The 22,859-nt window shown below is 36.2% G+C and overlaps 1 protein-coding gene across 7 annotated transcripts in view; it reads left to right on the top strand.

Moving 5' to 3' along the window:
* LOC128236056 (uncharacterized) overlaps positions 1–14,209 on the top strand; it is a 52,338-nt gene extending 38,129 nt beyond the window's left edge. For 5 of the 7 annotated variants that reach the window (XR_008261235.1, XR_008261234.1, XR_008261236.1 and 2 more), the window contains 9 exons: positions 829–907; positions 1,239–1,354; positions 3,479–3,636; positions 4,777–4,903; positions 5,864–5,993; positions 7,693–7,875; positions 9,229–9,313; positions 10,036–10,178; positions 12,596–14,209. The gene's annotated coding sequence lies outside the window, so the exon portion shown is untranslated. The remainder of the gene's footprint in view (positions 1–828; positions 908–1,238; positions 1,355–3,478; positions 3,637–4,776; positions 4,904–5,863; positions 5,994–7,692; positions 7,876–9,228; positions 9,314–10,035; positions 10,179–12,595) is intronic. The other 2 variants (XR_008261237.1, XR_008261239.1) reach the window with 2 other exon arrangements.
* The last annotated feature ends 8,650 nt before the right edge of the window (positions 14,210–22,859 follow it).

Here is a 22,859-nt window from a genome sequence, read left to right on the forward strand (position 1 = left end):
CAAGAGTGTACATCAGTTGTCATCTAACATTGGTAACTGTTATATTGTGTTTACAGGTTCAAGTATGATGGTGAAGAAGTCAGGGATTTGGCCAGACAGCTGTCATTGTACAAGAGTGTACATCAGTTGTCATCTAACATTGGTAACTGTTATATTGTGTTTACAGGTTCAAGTATGATGGTGAAGAAGTCAGGGATTTGGCCAGACAGCTGTCATTGTACAAGAGTGTACATCAGTTGTCATCTAACATTGGTAACTGTTATATTGTGTTTACAGGTTCAAGTATGATGGTGAAGAAGTCAGGGATCTGGCCAGACAGCTGTCCTTGTACAAGAGTGTACATGTCAGTTGTCATCTAACATTGGTAACTGTTATATTGTGTTTACAGGTTCAAGTATGATGGTGAAGAAGTCAGGGATTTGGCCAGACAGCTGTCATTGTACAAGAGTGTACATCAGTTGTCATCTAACATTGGTAACTGTTATATTGTGTTTACAGGTTCAAGTATGATGGTGAAGAAGTCAGGGATTTGGCCAGACAGCTGTCATTGTACAAGAGTGTACATCAGTTGTCATCTAACATTGGTAACTGTAATATTGTGTTTACAGGTTCAAGTATGATGGTGGTGAAGTCATGGATCTTGCCAGACAGCCGTCCTTGTACAAGAGTGTACATCACTTGTCATCTAACATTGGTAACTGTAATATTGTGTTTACAGGTTCAAGTATGATGGTGGTGAAGTGAGGGATCTGGCCAGACAGCCGTCCTTATACAAGAGTGTACATCAGTTGTCATCTAACATTGGTAACTGTAATACTGTGTTTACAGGTTCAAGTATGATGGTGAAGAAGTCATGGATCTGGCCAGACAGCTGTCCTTATACAAGAGTCTACATCAGTTTTTGCAGGTATCTATCAGAAAAATATTAAAGCTACAAACTCTTCCAAGGATTTTTTCAAGGATTTTTGCATTCCTACATGAATTCCTACATTAATGTACAAGGTTAGTGACCTGACTTCATATTAACAAACAAGATTTGTTCTAATGATGGTAAAGTTTGTAATTTCGGAAAAAGCATAGTTATTCGACCAATAAATAAGAGTTTTCACCATACTGATATTTTATTTGTTACCGTAAATGACTGGGTATTAGACACACTTTTTTCCCTCAGATGTCAATGTAAAAAAAAATGCCTGCGTCTAATAACCAGTAACAAGCTTTTGAACTTTTTTTCTTAGGTCGATTTCAGGCCAAGAGTTTGTTTAGATTTATGTAGAAAGGGATGTTACTCACGTCGTATCGATCGAGTGTATACGGGTTAAAACGGCAATTGAGGATCGGGATACGGTATATCGTAAGACGTTTATAATAAAAAAAAATATATTGTTTTATTAAAATTATTAATATTATTTAATATTACTTTGAATAAAACAATAATTAAACATGCATATAAAAAAGCAAAGTTGGGCATTGTCAAAATAATATTTTTTGTCAGTTCTACGATAAGGTGTGAAAAATTTGCACTGCCTTTAGACCTGTTTAACATACCAATACTACAAACTGATGCGATAATGGTCTATTTTTTTGCACTTTTCCACGTTCTTTATTCTTTTCTGTAGGTGTTGACATTTTGAGAACAAACCCTTACAATGTACTCAGTAAGGTTTTTGCATAACTTTTCATTCTCGACAAGTTATCATTTACGATATACTGTCAGAAAAAAATCTTACAAATAGTCATAAAAGGTACTTTTCAGTGCCATCTAGAAACAAATTGTCACACAAAGTACTTTTCAGTGCCTATCCTAACATGAAACAAATAAAAATGAAACATATTTTGCATTATCATTGTATGGTTTTAAAGTTAACCATCGCCATTTTCACAAAAATATTTTTTTTCGTCACTGTCAACAAACATGGTGGCCAAGACTGGCAGACGATTTTGACATTTTTTCTATGCGTCCTTGAACCCAAAACATAGATTAAAAGTTTTTTCTCAGATTTTTCACAGAGTTTTTTGCCTTCGTCTAATACCCCCTATCGTCTTATACCCAGTCATTTACGGTATTACTTATCAATGCAGACCAGTTCATTTACTGATGCAGACTCATTTTCACCAAGATCAGGTGTGTAGTTTTTAATCTTAACAAGGATATATTACTGCAGAACTGTTTAAAATTTGAAACTGAATATTTCCTTGCCATCAATTTTGGAAGATTATCTCTGTGTAAAGATTTAGTCTCAACGCTAAAAAACCCCCCAGTATTTTGCTGGTATTTTGTATTACACATGCTGTGTAACATATAAGTATTTTGCAAGAGAATCATTCAAAATTAATGTACTCAAAATCATATGTTCCCCCCCACTAGATCTAATACTGCTTTTTAGTAGCAGTTTAACCTAGTTTATGGAAGTTTTGCATTTACAAGGACTAATTTTGGTAGTTTTAGCCCATTTTTAGGGAGAAATTCTCCGACCCAAACTTCCTTTAAAGACTCTGAAGTTTTTACCTTCAACATTTTAACGGGCATATTCGTTGTTTATGTCATAGTGCATATGCACAGATTTAAGGCCCATCCAGGAAATAAAGAGGAAGTATAACTACTACTTCATAATCTGAAGACAAAATAAGTTGGCAATCTAGTTATATGAAATAAACCAACTCATTATTTTTTTATATTTAAAATAAAAAATAACTATATCAACATTGTGTTGAAATAATTATTACAGTAGAGTTAAAAAAGATAATTTAGTGAGAATTTCAACATTTAAGGCAAGGGATACAAATCCATCATGAGAAATGGTAAAAATGCAAATCTCAGTGACTTCCCTTTGACTGTAGATTTTATAACCTGCTATCTTTATTGGTATTATTATCATTATAAGCTCATCTGTGTTTTGAAAAACAAAAAGCCAAGTTATTGTCATGACCTTGTTGTCGTTGGCGTTTTTTATAAAAAAAAATACTTTTTGTCATAATACCAAAAATGTTCAAGATATTCAAATGAAACTTGGCAGGAAACACTAGCCACATGTACAGCAAGTCCCATAATTCTTTATTTAATTATTGTAAAGTAATGTCCTTAAATAGTTGGAAAAAGTCATGCAAAAATATCACTTGGCCAAAAGTTATTGACCAAGATATTCACATAAAACTGTTTTCATCACTTTTATTCTGTTACTTTATACACAATCAGGGTTGTAGAAATGTTTGGAGTAGGAGAGTATATCCCTTAAAGTATGTGGGAGTGTTGGGGTCCTCCCTCATTGGGTGTTAAGGGGTTCTTGGGGTGTAGCCCGTCGGCCCTAAAATGAATTTTAGCCTTTTTTGAACATGAATCTTGCTGCATTTTTTCAAGATTTTATTACAGAATTGTGTAATTTCAATTCTGTATTAAAGATTTGCCCTCTTTCAGTTTCTACAGGTTATTCACATGTCAAGAATCTATTAAACAATGTTTCACAATGAACATATTCAGGAGAGGAACAAGGAACATTTCCTCAGTTTCGTCCAGTGTCAGAAGTCTGTCAACGATGCTCGGAATTTAGAGCAGTCTGTTTCCATGGTGAAGTCACACATTGAGAAGAAACTCCACAAGCTTTTCTCACAGAAGTCCACAGACCTGAAACTGGCCAGGTAGATTATGTTAAAAACATGTTTTTGTTCACATAATCATATTTAATCAAAAGTATGATTCCCTTCATAATTTAGGCCTCAAAATTCAGATTCTCCTGAACAAGCCTGATAAAAATATATTCATAACGCTTTTAGCCATAAAAACCATCAATTTTCAAACGCAAAATATGAAAACTGCAATCTGCATTTTTGTCAGCAGTCTTATTTCACTGGTTTCCAAACATTTTCGCAAAAATTGGCTCATTCCCAGACTTAAAATGGACTTTGCTGATTTTGATATTTTAAAGTGACATTGCACAGACTAATGAATAAAGCTGATTGCACTATATAGTCTAAGGAAACATATCTTTCTGTGATTATTTCGTAAATCGTTTGCCAAAAGTTCAAAATTGTTTTCGCCTTCGTCGTCCATTCTGTCAGTTTCCAAAAATATACTGGTAGTTGTCATCAAATCCACCAACAGGTTTAATACAATTGTTATATCAAACCGTACAAAGTGGTTGAAGTATTATGGCTAGTAATTCCAAATTTGTTTTAAACAAGGCACACAATTTTTTAAAATAAGTTTTATTTCCATCATGACATATAATATGCATGTGATATCACAAAACAATGAAACATATATTAATTAATACCAAATAAAACAGTTAACAAACATATCAAACACAAAGAAAAGAAAAGAAAAAACCTTTACTTAATGATATTAGTGAAAATATGAAGTAATAAGACACAATGGAATGGTATTGTTATTATGAACAGTTCTTGTAGTTAATCGGAGTATGGAGAATGAGACATCTGAATTTCAGTATTTAAAGATAGTTTATTATTTAATGCTTCCATATTATTATTGGATACATCAAGTTCGTATACGCTGACATCTGTTACCATGGTGCATAATAACATTGCATTAACTATGTTGGCATTAATTTGACTTTTTCATGTTCAAAAGTTATGTTTGTCTCTCTGTTTCCAATTTAGTTCAACTAAATACATATCTAATGTAAATTGTACCATAAAAGAAACTCACGAAAATATTGCTTTCTTTCAGCATTCTGTGTAACAGGCATTGGTCTTATTATTCTTATATGTAAGTCAACAAATATCCTCATAACTAAGATATAAATTTGATCCTTTTCTTAGGCTCCAGTGTGTATCCTGTCCAAATACCGGATGATATACAATGTAGGGGACATTCTACACAGGATAAAAAGGGAAGCAAATCTAGCCTCTAGAACAACAGAAGAAAATGTGGTCACCTATATCTCAGGTAGAATAAACACCACTGGCAGTTTAATCATTGCAATGTATTAATGTTTCTTCTGATGTTACAACCAGCTCAGTTGAAGGTCAAAGGCCATACCACTACATTTGGTGCCCGCTCCGTATCTCTTGAACCGCTTGAAGGATTTTAAAATAACCTGACATAGATGTTCACCATATTGAGGTTATGTGCAACCAACTCAGTTTAAGGTCACCCTTACAGATCAAAAGTCACATGACTATCATATGACTTTATTTCTGTTCAATGATCACCATATTTAGACAATGAACAGGTTGTATGTTACAACCAGTGTGGTTCCATGTCAAGGTCACACTAAGAGGTCAAAGGTCATAAGACTGCATTTCATGTCTGCTCTATATCTCTTCAAAGCCTGGAAGGATTTTTAAATAACTTGCCACAAAATGTCCACCATATTAAGACAATGTGCAGGGCGCATGTTACAACTTGCTAAGTTCAAGGTCACAATTAGAGGTATAAGGTCATATGACTTTATTTTGTGTCTGCTCCATATCTGATGAACCACTTGAAGGATTTGAAATATCTTGCCAAACTTTTAACCATATTGAGATGATGTGCACAGTGGGTGACATTTGTTTTTAATTACAAAAACAACTATCTAGTTTAATATGATAATTCCTGAAGGTAAATGTTATTATGTAAAAAACAAAAAAAGAGAGAGAAATATTTGCATGCATATATACAGTACGTTTAAAATAGGTAGATAGTGAGGAATCATCCCATTTCAGTGAAACATCTTAATATATTTATTTACAGATATTGTGTTGAAATGGACTCTCTGTAATAAATGGTTATTAGTTGAATATTGATCCACTCTAGTGCTCTTGTTTGTTAACAAAGTTTTATAAACTTAAGATGTGAGTAATGACATTACTCACATCTTAAGTTTACAAAACTTTGTTAATGTTAATAATATATCTCCTGCAGATTTATGTGATCGTGCACGTGAGAGTGACAGTCAACAGTTACGACAGACATTACCATGGTTACAGGAGATTTCCTGCACCAACCAGGCCCTAGACAACTGTACACATGCCAGGCAGGCAGCGGACGACTGGTATAGAATAGTTTACATATACAGGCTGAGTATTGTGTCAAAGAAGATAAGATTGTGAATGTTGGTTTTATCTCAAACAAGTGTAATTTCTCATGGCCCCAGTGTTGGTGTCTATCCAGATAATGTACTTGGCAATGATTTTTTAAGTTATCAGCTTTTGTGACCAATGAACTCAACAGAACTTATTATGAACTAAACACTTTAATTGTATTTTCTTGATTGGAATATTTGGTCTGTTATTATCACCGATATAATACTTCTGGTTGGGGGAGCTATCCTGCAAATACCATGGAGTTATATATTCTTGCTTAACACACTTTAAAGGCAAGGACCCCTGTTGTCACAAGGCTTACAGACAGTCTCATGTATAAGCTATATCTCAAAGCTCCCTGTTGTCACCAGGCTTAAAGACAGTCTCATGTATAAGCTATATCTCAAAGCTCCCTGTTGTCACAAGGCTTAAAGACAGTCTCATGTATAAGCTATATCTCAAAGCTCCCTGTTGTCACAAGGCTTAAAGACAGTCTCATGTATAAGCTATATCTCAAAGCTCCCTGTTGTCACAAGGCTTAAAGACAGTCTCATGTATAAGCTATATCTCAAAGCTCCCTGTTGTCACAAGGCTTAAAGACAGTCTCATGTATAAGCTATATCTCAAAGCTCCCTGTTGTCACAAGGCTTAAAGACAGTCTCATGTATAAGCTATATCTCAAAGCTCCCTGTTGTCACAAGGCTTAAAGACAGTCTCATGTATAAGCTATATCTCAAAGCTCCCTGTTGTCACAAGGCTTAAAGACAGTCTCATGTATAAGCTATATCTCAAAGCTCCCTGTTGTCACAAGGCTTAAAGACAGTCTCATGTATAAGCTATATCTCAAAGCTCCCTGTTGTCACCAGGCTTAAAGACAGTCTCCTGGGTTACCTGTATTCCACCCATCACTGATTCATATGTTTGAGACCCTCCTAGTTGATTTATCCAGGTATCTTTTTTTATTTATCCATGGTCACAGCTTATTGCAAATAACTCAAACAAATTAACCTACAAGTAGACTTGGCGTTACGGACATCATCATGCATTACTTTTACTTTTATTTATATATTGTTGGAATTGTCATAATCTTTAAACTTATGTGTCTTCCTATGTAATTGAATGTACATTGACTGTCTGGAAGTTTGTGACTGAGTATGTATCTTTACACATGCTAAATTAGAAAACAATTAAGAATATTGAGCTCTTGATTACCATTCATGTCTTAAATGCTCAGCTGATTTTTAAACGGATTTAACCACTAGAATGGGAGAAAATTGTTGCTATGAAAAGCTATGTTTTACAGAGCACTTAAAAAAAATATACTGCCATTCAAAAGTACAGTCTTGGTTGAATATTAATTCCTAGATTAAAGCACTAAAACGCCTGATGGTTATGTGATGTTTGCTGTAACCTTCTGCTAGGTTTCGATGTCTTCTGTAGTAAAAACAATTTGAAAAAAGAAAATTGAAATAGGTGCTTTTAACCTTACTGTTAAACAAACGATATCAACTTCATGCATGGATCAGTATTCTGTTATGAGGTATTTTGCCAGTAATTAAAGAGCATTAAAATACAAATACCATTTCTTTTCGTGTGTAATATTACAACTGACATGTTTATACATTGCTATCAAGTGTTGACTGTGATAAACCATGTTTTCTATATCAGGTGGGTGGAGCCCAGCCAGAAGTGTGTTCTCTGGATGACTGTAGATGACCAAACCTTACACCAGTACATGGACAGATGAACAGTCCTAGTGACCAGTCTTAGACAACAACTTCTACTCAGCCAGTGAGGGAGACCAACTATCACATAGACAGATTTCATATACAATGAAACAATTACAGGCAGGTGTGCTGTGGACAAGTTATAAACCGAGTGTTTGCCTCGTTAAGCTACTGATAGAGCTTGAAGAGGCCAAATATCAGTGCCCCACTGGATGAGCAGATAATTCTTTATCTCGAATAATTTGCATACGCAAACAACAATGTAAACAGCTTAAACAGTGCTTTGATAACATAAATTGCTGTTACTGCTGGCAAAATATTAAAAGATGTGGTTAAATGATAACATATACATTATTTTTATTTATACAAGTTTAAAACTTATATATAAAATCATGTAAAATGTAAAAATGAGTGACTGAAGAAAGTTAAGGACCTTAACCATAATTATACAACTGATCCTAGCAGATTTAACAATGTTTTCAGTTACAAGTTTACTGTTTGTAATTTCTTTGAGTTTCTTTTCTGCTCAGATCTATAACTTACATGAACAACATTTTGTTTTCTTCTCCACCGTCAGTTTTATCTTTCATCTACAGAGTCGTTCAGTTAAGTTCCTCTCCATGATTAAGATCCTCTTGAGCAAACAACCATAATCTCGGTAATCTCGGTACATTTCTTACATCCTTAAGCTTGTACAGTTTGCCTTGTTCTTGTCAGCTTCATTAACATACTTGCAGTTGTGCCATTGTTTTGCAAATACTGAAAATAATTTGAGTCTGCTGTATGAAGTTTATACACCCTTAAATAAATGCAACTTCCTCATCAATGTACAAATACATGCATATGCCTCATTGTCACAAAATATGCCTCTAAGAAAACAGAAAAAAAACATCTGGAAGGTGCCCATGTAGTTGTGTAAAGACATTGATATTCCCAATATATGCATTTGTAAAATGCTTGCACTGCGTATACAAAACAATTTTGTTAAGTTTGTTGAAAGGTTGACTCAATTGTAAAAAAACAAATGTTGTCTTGTTAATCCATTTCTGATATTTCAGTCAGCTAGACTGCAATAACGTTTTATTCAATCAATAATTGAGGTAAATATCCTATTATTTCCATTTATTTCCTGGAAGTGTTTTGTTTTGATTCAATGATAAGGTTATTTAAGAGTGTCATTGAAAGCTGAAACTTATTGATACACAACATGCAAATTGAGAATGTATTATAAGGTCCGGCTGTGTGAACAAACACACAAGGCCACTATGGTTAGTTGCGTCAAGAGATCCCAGGGACCCCCCCCCCCCCCACACCCCACCCCATTTAGACCCGCACTGCAAATCATGTTCTGCTGATTGGGATTTCGTTGTTTTTACCCAGCCAACCTGTTTTGGCTTCATGTTTAATTTTATGCACTAGGCTTAGTTTTCATGTGGACATCTTCATTTTTTACTGTTCAGATGTTTTCTAATTGCAGTTGCTGTTTGGGACATTTAAGTAAAGTCCAACCGTCTACCGGACTGCAAAATTCATCTCTTCCATAGGATATCATAGCTTTCCAGGTGAGTGTGCATTGATTGATTGATTGGCTGATTGATTGATTAATCAGATTGATTGATTGATTGATTAAGTGTTTGTGTAAGTGAATTAGTTTGGGGCCATAACACATGAGTATAAGGGTGTGAATGTGTGTGAGTGTGTGCATGCATCTTCACACATTCTCCGTTTTAGTAGACATATCAGACCATCATCAGACATTCTGCCATGAATGTGACGGAGGAGTATAAGGCCATTTCATATTTTCGTGTGTTACTTTGATGTTTGATTAAAATAACTCCGCAGTGTTACTGAGTAACACTTCAAATTTGGGGCTAGATCATCAGGCTGGCACATGGCATATTTTTTTTTATACTTCTACCGGATAATTCCTTTAAAATATTTGCCTGCCTCAAGTTTACGCTTTGTGCAGTATTTAACAGCTTTCTGCTACATTTTGTGACTTTTAGAACATTATGAGACTTCTGTCAAGTAACTTGATGCTCTGGGTGTGTACTGGATGACAATGGCTGCCCAGTAATACTAGTAGTTGTTTTTGAACAGACATTTCTAGTGAATTGTTCAGTTGCAGTGTCTTTGACACCAGAGAACCAGCACAGCTCATGATGCCAGATATACATGTTTCGGCATTATTGACTATACTGCTGTATTGGACAACTTCCTGTGTACCGAGGTGTATTTCCAGTATAGTTTTCATAAGTGCATTGTCATTCTTTGTCATTTTCAGATACTCCATGTAGTGTGTGGGCGGAAATGCAGAGTGGTATCACCAGTCACCACAGCCACCTTTCCCCTCACAGACAAGAGGCTCGTGCGGACACTCCCTGCAGTTTAAAGCAAAGTTCTCAATTGTACCCCTACAAACTTCAGGTAAGCAATAAATCTGGGCTACAAGCCATCTTGGGGTTAAGGGCAGATTGAATGTGTAAGAGGGTGGGGGTGTAGAGATAAGAAAGTAAATACTGTTTTTTTAAGGATTTTTGGTTTTCTTTAGTCACCATTTTGTAGCTTATTATTGTACATCTATAATATGTATATATATATATATATATATGCTAAAAATAAATCACATTTTATAACTTTTACATTTTTGATCATTATTCAAATATTGAAATGCATGATTTTTCTATCATAAAACTATAAAAACGCATTTTGAATGGAGTGTAGGTACTAAATCAGTGATAAGGAACAGGCATAACACAAACACTGTATCATGTTTTTGTGTCGTGTGAAAAGACGACATATAGGGGTTACTTTTGTCGGCGGCGGCGGCGTCCGCGTCCCATTTTCGCTTGTCCGGGGTATATCTCCTAAACTATTAGTGGTATCAACTTGAAATTTCATATGTAGATAGATCTAATTGAGGGCAAGTGCAGTGCACAAGAACTCTTGCTTCCATATTTTTAGAGTTATTGCCCTTTGTTATTTTTCATGCTTAAAGTTTTGTCCGGGGCATATCTTGTAGAATATAAGAGTTATCAACTTGAAACTTCATATGTAGATATATCTCATGGAGGGCAAGTGCAGTGCACAATAATAGTAACTCTTGCTTTCTTAGTTTTAAAGTTATTGCCCTTTGTTAATTTTCATGCTTAAAGTTTTGTCCGGGGCATATCTTGAATAATATAAGAGGTATCAACTTGAAACTTCATAGCTAGATAGATCTCATTGAGGGCAAGTGCAGTGCACAAGAACTGTTACTCTTGCTGCCATATTTTTAGAGTTATTGCCCTTTGTTAATTTTCTTGCTTAGGTTTTGTCTGTGGCATATCTCGTAAAATATAGGAGGTATCAACCTGAAACTTATTCCGTAGGTATATCTGATTGAGGGAAAGTCCAGTGCACAAAAACCGTAACTCTTGCATCTATATGTTTAGAGTTATTGCCCTTTGTTAATTTTCATGCTTAAAGTTTTGTCCGGGGCATATCTTGAAGAATATAAGAGGTATCAACTTGAAACTTCATAGCTAGATAGATCTCATTGAGGGCAAGTGCAGTGCACAAGAACTGTTACTCTTGCTGCCATATTTTTAGAGTTATTGCCCTTTTTTAATTTTCATGCTTAGGTTTTGTCCGTGGCATATCTCGTAAACTATAGGAGGTATCAACCTGAAACTTATTCCGTAGGTATATCTGATTGAGGGAAAGTGCAGTGCAGAAAAACCGTAACTCTTGCATCTATATGTTTAGGGTTATTGCCCTTTGTTAATTTTCAAGCTTAAATTTTGTCCGGGGCATTTCTCGAAAACTTTAATAAGAGTTATCAACTTGAAACTTTATAGATAGATAGATCTTATTGAAGGGGATCGCACTGCACAAAAACTGTATCTCTTGCTTCCATATTAGAGTTATTGCCCTTTGTTAATTTTCATGTTTAACTTTACCTTGCACACTTTTTTAGCTCACCAGAGCACGAAGTGCTCAAGGGTGCTCAAGGTGAGCTATTGTGATCGGTCTGTGTCCGTTGTCCGTCTGTCAACAATTGCTTAAAGAACATCTCCTCTGAAACTACCTGGCCAAATTCAATGAAACTTGACAGGAAGCTTCCTTGGGTGTCCCTCTACAAAAATACAACAAGGGGTTACGATTGATTAACAACAACAAAATGGCCGACTTCCTGTTTTGCTTTAAAAAACATCTTCTCTGAAACTATCAGTCCAAATTCAATGAAACTTTACAGGAAGCTTCCTTGGGTGACCCTCTACAAAAATACAACCTACACTTGAAAGTTAAATGGCAACATCATTGTCTATAAATGAATAAAATGCCAATCTAACAGCTATAATGTCGACAGTAAATAATTCATCAGGCGACACATCTGACTCGCGGAGTTCTAGTTTATTTTATGTTAATCTATTAATCATATCTGGAGAAACATATTTAGAAACAAATTGATCTGATCTCCATTTAATACTCAGAAAATGTAGCCATCCGATCTATTCCATCAATGAGTAACACTGTTTTTAAATTGCTGTTGCAGTACAATTTTTCATGGCAAGTTGAAAAAATAGTATTTCTTTCTTCAATACATACTTAAGAGTTAGGAAAAGTAATAGTTTTTAATGTGTAAAGAAGTTAAGGTTTGCATATTCCATAAAGCTGTCTGCCCACAACGAAATGCTTCCGGGTCATTGTACCCCTTCAAGTAGTTCTTAAAAACTTTGTTTCTCCCCACATAGGTAGCATTTGATGATGTTAACATTGCATTAGTGTATGTATTTTCAAGCTTACACATGATTTATATTGTATTTGAAGATATTAATGTGGTTTTGAATGATATTTTGCAGGACCTCTTTCTTGGGTGGATGGATTCAAAGATGACCACAGAATTGCGACCATGGGTGTGTCACATGGACGTTATAGATAGTGACTGTAAAGAAATAATGATGACAGAAAAATAAAACTCTTGATATGGCTTCTGGTGTTAAATCAACAGACAAAGTGTGGGAAAATAGTGTCAAAGTTGAAATCTCTTCTGCAAAGAGATTTTGCCACTAAAGTGGTAAACTGGAGTAATTTTAAATATAAGAAAGAAGAAAATCTCGTTGTGAGCGGACACCTTTTCATAGATGGCTCTGCCCTCTGTGCATGTGTGAAACAACTAAAATTGTAAAGGGTGCCATTTAATGAAGGCAGTAGAAGCTTACGTCATGAACCTGAATTTGAAAATAGATGTGTAATCTATTAATTAACTTATTAAAATATGTAATTGACCATATTTCCCATTTGAGTGGAATACTGATTTGGTCAGCACTGGTCACAGAGGCACTTGTCATGTACATGTGCTTCCAAGATTGACATTAAATGTCAAGTTTAATAGTAGTTATTAAACACAAAAGCCCTTTTCCAAACATATAAGCTGTTATTGATTTACATTTTAAAGGAGCTTGATAGTTTAACCCTAAATGGAGTGTAACATTGATCTTGATGGTATGCTGTTGTTGAGCAGGCATATGGTTTAGCTTGTAAAGGAGAGCACTTGATGCTTTACCCGTAAATGAAGTGTAACATTGACCTTGATGGTACCTGGCTGGACAATTAAAACTCTAAACGTCATTTCGCTGTGGTTAGGAATGTTCAGTGGTATTTTATAATCCTTAATTCATTCGTGCCTGTTAAAGAGTTATACAAGCTGATACGAACAGTACCCTGACCTGTAGTAACCTTACGGGGAGCACATACAAGCTTACAAACATTTGAAATGGGACTAAAATGGAAACATATTTAAGGATCGGCGTAGTTTGAGTTTTGTCCCTTTAAAGATGACGCTAAATATATGTGTACATTATCCAGTACAATTTGTATCAGGGGACCATGACAAAATACATGACATCAACTCTTTTATTCATTCTCTTTAATCGAAATGACAAGGTGCATTGTAAACCTTAACTCAACCCTACTTTTTTGTGTTAAATAATGTTGTAATACATAATACGGTTATGACCATGTTTGACCAAATGATCAATTGTATTCACATTCACTCTTTTGAGCTAACCCCTGTAATACAATTTGAGTTTATACTTGTTCGTTTGTCAATTTGAGGTGATTTATAATGTTTTAACTTCCTGATTTAAAGTGCTTCTTTTGTACTACTTCAATATTGACAGGTCATGCGCTTGATTTAAGAGATTATTTCAACTGCTTTAAGTGTCATTGGTAAACTTCCTGCTTTCTACAAATGGTAAAAATATAAAAGGGGGAAACCTAAATACATAAGACCTATTGACACCATTTTTCTTAAATAATCGGTGCAATAAAAAGGAAGAGTTTCAATTAATATTATTAGTACGACATAATATTGACTTTATGCTGGTGCACTCCGCTTATCATATCGATACTATTGTTATAAAAAATGTATATTTAAATTATTTTTGTATATATATATCCATCATGTTAATAAACCCTCATTTTATTTACATAATACAACAAGGTAGTCTGATTGTTGTAAATTTTATTTTTTGTATTTCCATATTTGGGCTCTGTGACCTAGTTTTTGACCCCAGATGACCCATATTCGACCTTGAGCTAGAAATCATCAAAACAACCTTTCTGACAAATTTCCAGGATATTTGGTCTGAAAATGTTACCTCAAGAGTGTTAACAAGGTTTTTCAATATTTGGGCGCTGTGACCTTGTTTTTGACCCCAGATGACCCATATTCGACCTCTTCCAAGTAGTTACTGGGACAAACATCCCGACCAAGTTTCGTGACACTTGAGGCAAAAATGTGACCCCTAGAGTGTTAACAAACTATGTTAGGACAGACGACGGACAATCATTGATCCTAAAAACTCACCCTCAGCGTACGGCTAAGGTGAGCTTACAAAAAAGTTTAGTTTCATTCATTTAATTTTTGGTTTGTCTTTTTTATTTTATCTTAAATGAACTAATCACACTTCAAATATAGCGCATACGAAGAAATAAATAATATACATGTCAATTTTTTTATCACGTAATGAAATCAAAATGAACAACATCTACTGATAATAAACTGAGCAAAAATCATGCTTGGCGGAAGCTTCTGTCTTAAAAAGCAGTCATCGTTTGCTGGGGCTCCTCTGGCTGTTTGGTTAGAATTGTTTCGTATTCATGTTTTAACCGCAGATGGTTGAAAATGCTTGTAGTGCAACTGTTATAGGTAGATTCTACACCACACAGCGTACATTTACACGTCTTACTGTCGGCTGTCCGTTTGAAGAGAAATATTGACTCTATGAAATACTATTTCGGAGTGAAATTTCTCCATACTGTAATATTTTTGTTTACTTCCTTAAAATGGATAATTCTCAATTAAAGACTTTTACCAATCAAAAGTGATGATCATTGCAAAAATATGCCCATTAACCAATCAATATTCATAATATGCACGTCAATGTGTATTATACGGTGATATTATGCACTGCTATCAAAACAATGCTATCAGTGAAACAGGTTGTTTTAGTAAAATTGAAAATAATACTGTTTTTTGGTTGTTTAATCCGAGTATTCGAGTATTAAATTTGTAGATTTTATCAGGGCCTCCAGAAAGTTGCTGCAGTTATGATCTCTAGCAGTGTAAACTATGTATAATCTGTTTCATTAGATTAATCAAGTTCCTACATTATGTCTTTAAATTTAAAATGAACAATTTAATTACTTCTTATTAAGGTCCGAAATCCCTAGTACATCATATCAGTGAATTTGATGGGAATCAACTTTCAGTAGTTCTATTTATATATTGCAAACATATTTCCAAAATGTCATGGATTTGCTCGTTAAATGCATTATATGTATTGATGTATCTTGGAAATTGTCATTAACTTCAACGTAACGTCACTTCCTTTGTTTTTCGTATGTACAAGGCTTGTCCAGAGAAATTTGAGACTGAGCTTGTATCTTTTTACAAACTAAACAGCAAAGAATTAAGTATGTTGTGCTTTAGATACACCATTCATGTCTGAAACTGCTTTGAAACACATTGAAATTAATTATTTCTGAGACATCATATCACCGTTCAGAAATACAGTCTTGGTTGAATATTAATTCCCGGATTAAGGCAATTATTATCCTGATGATAGTGTGATGTTTGGTGTAACCCGTCTAACTCTGTGCTAGATTTTGACGTCTTCTGAAGTTGAAACAATTTCGAAAAAGAAAACTGAAGTAAATTTGTGCTCTTAACATTACAGTTAAACAAAAACGTCCACTTTATGCACCAAGCAGCATGCTGGTATGATGTGTTTTGCAAGTTACATAAGAACATTACAATACAGTCACATTTTCCTGTAATGCATAATATTACAACAGACATGTTTATACATTGCTATCAATTGAGGACTCTGATAAACCATGTATTTATACCAGGTCTGAGGTGGATGGAGCCAAGCCAGAAGAGTGTCCTCTTGATGGCTGTAGATGACCACACCTTACAGCAGTACATGGACACTTCTACACAGCCAGTGAGAGAGAACAGCCTCTACCCAGCCAATGAGGGAGAACAGCTTCTACACAACCCGTGAGTGAGAACAGCTTCTACTTGACAAGTGAGGGAGAACAGCTTCTACACAGCCAGTGAGGGAGAACAGCTTCTACACAGTCAGTGAGGGAGAACAGCTTCTACACAGCAAGTGAGGGAGAACAGCTTCTACCCAACCAGTGAGGGAGAACAGCTTCTACACAACCAGTGAGGGAGAACAGCTTCTACACAGCCAGTGAGGGAGAACAGCTTCTACACAGCCTGTGAGGAAGAACAGTTTCTACACAGCCAGTGAGGGAGAACAGCTTCTACACAGCCAGTGAGGGAGAACAGCTTCTACACAGCCAGTGAGGGAGAACAGCTTCTACACAGCCAGTGAGGGAGAACAGCTTCTACACAGCCAGTGAGGGAGAACAGCTTCTACACAGCCTGTGAGGAAGAACAGTTTCTACACAGCCAGTGAGGGAGAACAGCTTCTACACAGCCAGTGAGGGAGAACAGCTTCTACACAGCCAGTGAGGGAGAACAGCTTCTACACAGCCAGTGAGGGAAAACTGCTTCTACACAACCAGTGAGGGAGAACAGCTTCTACACAGCCAGTGAGGGAGAACAGCTTCTACACAACCAGTGAGGGAGAACAGTTTCTACACAGCCAGTGAGGGAGAACAGCTTCTACACAACCAGTGAGGGAGAGAGGACAGCTTCTACAAATCCAGTGAGGGAGAACAGCTTCTACACAACCAGTGGGGGAGGACAGCTTCTACACAGCCAGGGAGGGAGGACAGCTTCTACACAACCAGTGAGGGAGAACAGCTTCTACACAACCTATGAGGGAGAACAGCTTCTACACAACCAGTGAGGGAGAACATTTTCTACACAACCAGTGAGGGAGGATAGCTTCTACAAAGCCAGTGAGGGAGAACTGCTTCTACACAACCAATGAGGGATAACAGCTTCTACACAGCCAGTGAGGGAGAGCAACTTCTACACAACCAGTGAGGGAGAACAGCTTCTACACAACCAGTGAAGGAGGGCAGTTTCTACACAAGCAGTGAGGGAGAACAGCTTCTACACAACCAGTGAGGGAGACCAGCTTCTACACAACCAGTGAGGGAGACCAGCTTCTACACAACCAGTGAGGGAGAACAGATTCTACACAGCCAGTGAGGGAGGGAGAACAGCTTCTTTACAACCAGTGAGGGAGGGAGGACAGCTTCTACACAACCAGTGAGGTAGAACAGCTTCTACACAGCCAGTGAGGGAGAACAGCTTCTACACAGCCAGTGAGGGAGAACAGCTTCTACACAAACTGTGTGGGAGAACAGCTTATTCACAACCAGTGAGGCAGGACAGCTTCTACACAAACTGTGTGGGAGAACAGCTTCTACACAGCCAGGGAGGGAGGACAGCTTCTACACAACCAGTGAGGGAGAACAGCTTCTTCACAACCAGTGAGGCAGGACAGCTTTTACACAAACTGTGTGGGAGAACAGCTTCTACACAGCCAGGGAGGGAGGACAGCTTCTACACAACCAGTGAGGGAGAACAGCTTCTACACAACCCGTGAGGGAGAACAGCTTCTACACAACCAGTGCGGGAGAACAGCTTCTATACAACCAGTGAGGGAGGACAGCTTCTACACAGCCAGTGAGGAAGAACATCTTCTACACAGCCAGTGGGGGAGAACAGCTTCGACACAGCCAGTGAGAGAGAACAGCTTCTACACAACCAGTGAGGTAGAAAAGCTTCTACACAGCCTGTGAGGGAGGACAGCTGCTACCCAACCAGTGAGGGAGACCAGATTCCGCACGACCAGTGAGACAGACCAGCTTCCGCACACCAGTGAGACGGAGCTTCTACACAGAGTGTAGAGTCACAATTATTTAAATATTTGAAATACGCTGGTAATCTGATTTATTGAGGAACACAAAACATATGGCCGTATAATTTATGTGGTGTTTGCTTTACGTATATATATATATATATGGTATTGCTTTGTAAATCAAGTACATGTAGGTAATTGAGTGGTCTGCTAAATCGTAAGCATTATAAAGTACAATATAGGCCAAATTCAGCATTCAACTATTAGTACAAACACTTGTTTCATTTGTGGATACAGTCGATAAGCATTAACACAGCAAGATCTAACCTCTGGTAACCAAAGAAAAAGAACTGCATATTTGTTTGTTTATTTATAACTTTTTGAGCTATATCCAGTGTCCGTCCCCCACAATGATTACCCTTCTTCCGCAAAAGATAAAGATATAACTCAAATAAACAATTAGAGACCAATTTCTGTTTTTAAATATAGTTTATTAATAGCTCTTTTTTATCAGAGTTCTTTTATATACGTAAAGGTGTCAGACAAGGCTGTCGTATTTCCCCATATTATTGCATATATATGCATCGAGCTATTGTCTAATCAATTAAAGTGAGAATATTAAAGGTTATAAAGTAAAGAATATTGACCTAAAACAAACACTATTTATGAACGATGCTTGTTTCATTTTAGATGGATAAAAAAGATCGAAATTCTTATTAAAACTTCATGGAAATATATATCAGTTTGTTTAATTTTAAGGCTAGGATCATTGAAAGATAACAAATTAAGATTCTCAGACATATGGAACATAAACCAAGCGCAGGCACTAGGAATTGTATTTAGTAACAATGCTTTAATTTGAAGCCTGTTTAGAAAAATGGAACAAAAATGGGAAAATGACATTTTTAAAACGTTTGCAATTCCAAAGTTATTTTACCCATAATCAGTACTAGAACAACCTCCAAATAATTTTTAAATCATGATATTAAACAAAAAACGATAAAATATTTATGGAACAATAAACCTAATAGTTTTGCGAAATCAAATTGTGCAAAATTATGAAAATTGAGGTTAAAAATTCTAGACATACTAAAATTCGAATGTGCAATAAAATTGATCAATTAAACGAGACTTACCTGTAAGGTGAAGTTTGATTGAGATTCTCCGAAGCACAAAGTCATGGTGATGGGCTCAAGTGAGATATGCGTCAGCAGCCCTACTGGTCAATCTTTAAAACATCCGTGAGTGAACACCAGTCATACATTGTAGTCACAGTCGTACTTTAGTTACTAAGATATATGGGAGGGAACATTTTGGGTGTGGCACTTGAGCCCATCACCATGACTTTGTGCTTCGGAGAATCTCAATCAAACTTCACCTTACAGGTAAGTCTCGTTTAATTGATCAATTCTCCTTCAGCACAAAGTCACGTGATGGCCCCAGTGAGATTTTAAAGGGTGTTCACGAAACGTTACAAACCAAGAACATTGAAAACTATTTTGGTTTATTTTCTATGTACAGTAATGCATGTAAAATATTAATCAATATTGCATTAATCGACAGAATTAGTATTATCAGCAGCTTTCAAAACACCTTCTGCAAAACTATGATCAGTCAAAGACTGTTCATTATAAAATTTATTAAATGTACATTCTGAAGACCAACCAGCGGCATTCATTATAGTTTGTATTGATGTGCCTGTCCCAAAAGCAGCGCTAGTTGCGGCTGACCTAACACTATGACCTTTAAATTGCTTAGTGTCAATACCGGCACTGGTTAGTACTGATTTTAGCCATCTGGAGATAGTTTCAGTTGAAACTCCTTTATGTGGTTTTTGGACACTAATAAACAAATCACTAACTTCCCCTCTTTTGCCACTGCTTTGTTCTAAATAAACATCTAAGGTTTTAACTACACATAAATCAACATCATACGTATATCGTCTAAATGTAATTGGCTTTACATGAAATCCCGGCCTTGTCTGCTTAATTAGCTGATTTATCACAAATGTAACGGTATCTCCCCCATGGCCCATGTTCTTAATATCTAACATCTGTAATGATTGGGCTCTTTGACCAGAAAGAAGGGCCATGAGCATAACCAATTTCATGGTAAGTGTCTTAAAAGACTGTTTCTCTGTTGGAGACTGCTGTTTGAGATTGTTAATTACCACAGACACATCCCAAGTGTTTACATAACGAGGCAGGACCGGCCGCATGTTAAAAGCCCCTCTCATGAATCTAGAAATAATTGGGTGATTTCCAACTGAGAATTCACTGTTTTGTAAACAAAAAAGGAGGAAATAGCACTCCTCGCAGTATTAAGCACATTGTAAGTTAATCCCTCTGAGAAAAGTTTGTCAAGGAAATTGATAACATCACATACAACTGGACTAGAAACTTGAACATTATTTTCAGTGCAATACATATTCCACTTATTTATATACGTTGTATATTGCTTTTTCGTTGATTTCCTCCATGAACTCATAATTACATCAATGGCATTGTCTGATAAACCCTGATCTTTGTATTGTTCCCTGACACATGACATATTAACAAACTTAGTTTCTGGCATAATGGGTGCAGTTTGTCTTTTGCATATGGCAATGTTAGAAGACGTTTCTGTGGTGGAACTCGCCGGGGTGACTCGACACACATTTTCATTAGAACCGGATACCACATCTGCGTTGTCCAATCTGGCACAACCAACAAACCATCCGCCTTGTCGTGCGCAACTTTTTGCAGTACCCTGCCTATCAGACTGAAAGGTGGGAAAGCATAAAATCTATATTTTGACCAGTCCCAATTAAATGCATCGACACGTGCAGACCCTGGGTCTGGTCTCCAGGAAATGTATTTGTCTACCTGGTGATTCAGCCTAGAAGCAAACAGGTCTATTTCAGGTGGAAAAAACTGTTTTGAAATCCTGTTAAACACAGAAATAGATAGCATCCATTCTGTATTGTCGTGAAATACTCTACTTTCTCTATCTGCAAGGTAATTATCTTTGCCTGGTACATGCTCAGCAGTTAGCCAAATATTATGCTGATAAGCATATTCCCAAATTACACGTGCGATATCATTGCATTGTTTTGAGCGGGTACCCCCCATGTGATTGATATATGCAACTGCAGTAGAATTGTCTACTCTTACTCTGACGTGCTTTTCTCTTAGGCACAATGTATAAGCTTTTAACCCAAGTAACACAGCATTTAGTTCTAAATAATTGATATTGTCTTTAAAAGAAGCTTCTGCTATAGTCCACTGGCCACCTGTACTGCCCCCCATCCCTTTGAAGAGGCATCGGTTGTTAATGAGATCACTGGTATGTCCCTGTAAAGAGGCGCCCCGCTGTTCTTGACAGCTTTTAACCACCAATCTAGATCAATCAGAGATTCAGCACTTAGTGTCATATGGGAATCAAAATTGCCTTTATTATATTTCAAAGCACTTGTTTTATCCTGTTCTAAAACTTTTGTGTAAAGTATCCCATAAGGTATTGCTATACTATACGAAATCATTTTTCCTATTATTTCTGCTACCTGCCTAATTGTATAATTAGCAGAGTTCTGTAAAGTTTGTATAGCTAGCGTTATTGTTTGCACTTTTTGTTCTGTAAGGGAAATGGTCATAGTATTTGAATTAAGAATGAATCCCAAAAAGACAAGTTCCTGTGTTGGTATAAACACTGATTTTTCGTTGTTTATAACGAAACCTATGTCAGCAAGCAACTCTTGTGTGACAGAAACATTTTCTAGACACTCCGCGTACGTAGTGCCTTGTAAATACGAGTCATCCAAATACACCACAGACGGAAAACCTTTCATACGAAGACAAGAAAATACAGGCTTGAGAAGTTTAGTAAATTTCCTTGGTGCACAGGCTAAACCGTTTGCAAGACATGTATATTGATAAAGCTGACCTCTCCATATAAATCTCAAATATTTCCTAAATTCCTCAGATACGTTCACCGTATAGTATGCATCTTTTAAGTCTATTGACGCCATGAAACAACCAGGTGTTATAAGCCGTATAGCCGCATGTAAACTTTCCATTTTAAAATGTATGTACTCGATTGACTCATTAAGACATTTTAAGTTTAATATCACTCTGTATGAACCATTAGATTTTGGCCTTAAAAACACTGTTGAGATAAATTCTCCATCACAATGCTCTGTAGTCTCAATTACGCCTTTATGTAAAAGGCCCTTTATTTCTCTATCCAGCACTATTGTCTCTTTTGAATTTAATTTAGTTTCACGTACATGAGTCTGATTTGGCGTGTCAATAAATTCTATGGTACAGGCATAAACAGTCTCTAAAATACTCTTGTCAGTGGTCAGTTGTTCCCATTGGGTACCGAAATGCTTTAGTCTGCCTGCTAATTTAATGCAGTTAATGTTAGAGTAACTCACCTCAGCTACATTTGGAAAATACTTTATTTCCAAATGTATCTAGACCCAAATAAAAATGATTGGCATGAAATCATTCGAAATTCTTTGTGATATTAGTAAATCATGGACACTCGTAACGTTTAGCAGAGAAGTAAACTATAGCTAAATAAACTATTTGGAACAACAAATTAAACAACAAAACGATGACGCGTTTTTCTATGAGGATTGGTACTGCAAAGGTGTACAATATATTGAGCATCTATATAATTTAAAAACAAGTTTTACAATTTTTAGGACCTACAAAAACTATATAAAATTTACCAAATTGGTTATTCGAAATGTTTTTACGCTTCAGAAGCGTATTGCTCAAAAAATGGAAAT

Source organism: Mya arenaria, chromosome 5 (genome assembly GCF_026914265.1).
Source record: "Mya arenaria isolate MELC-2E11 chromosome 5, ASM2691426v1".
NCBI lineage: Eukaryota > Metazoa > Mollusca > Bivalvia > Myida > Myidae > Mya > Mya arenaria.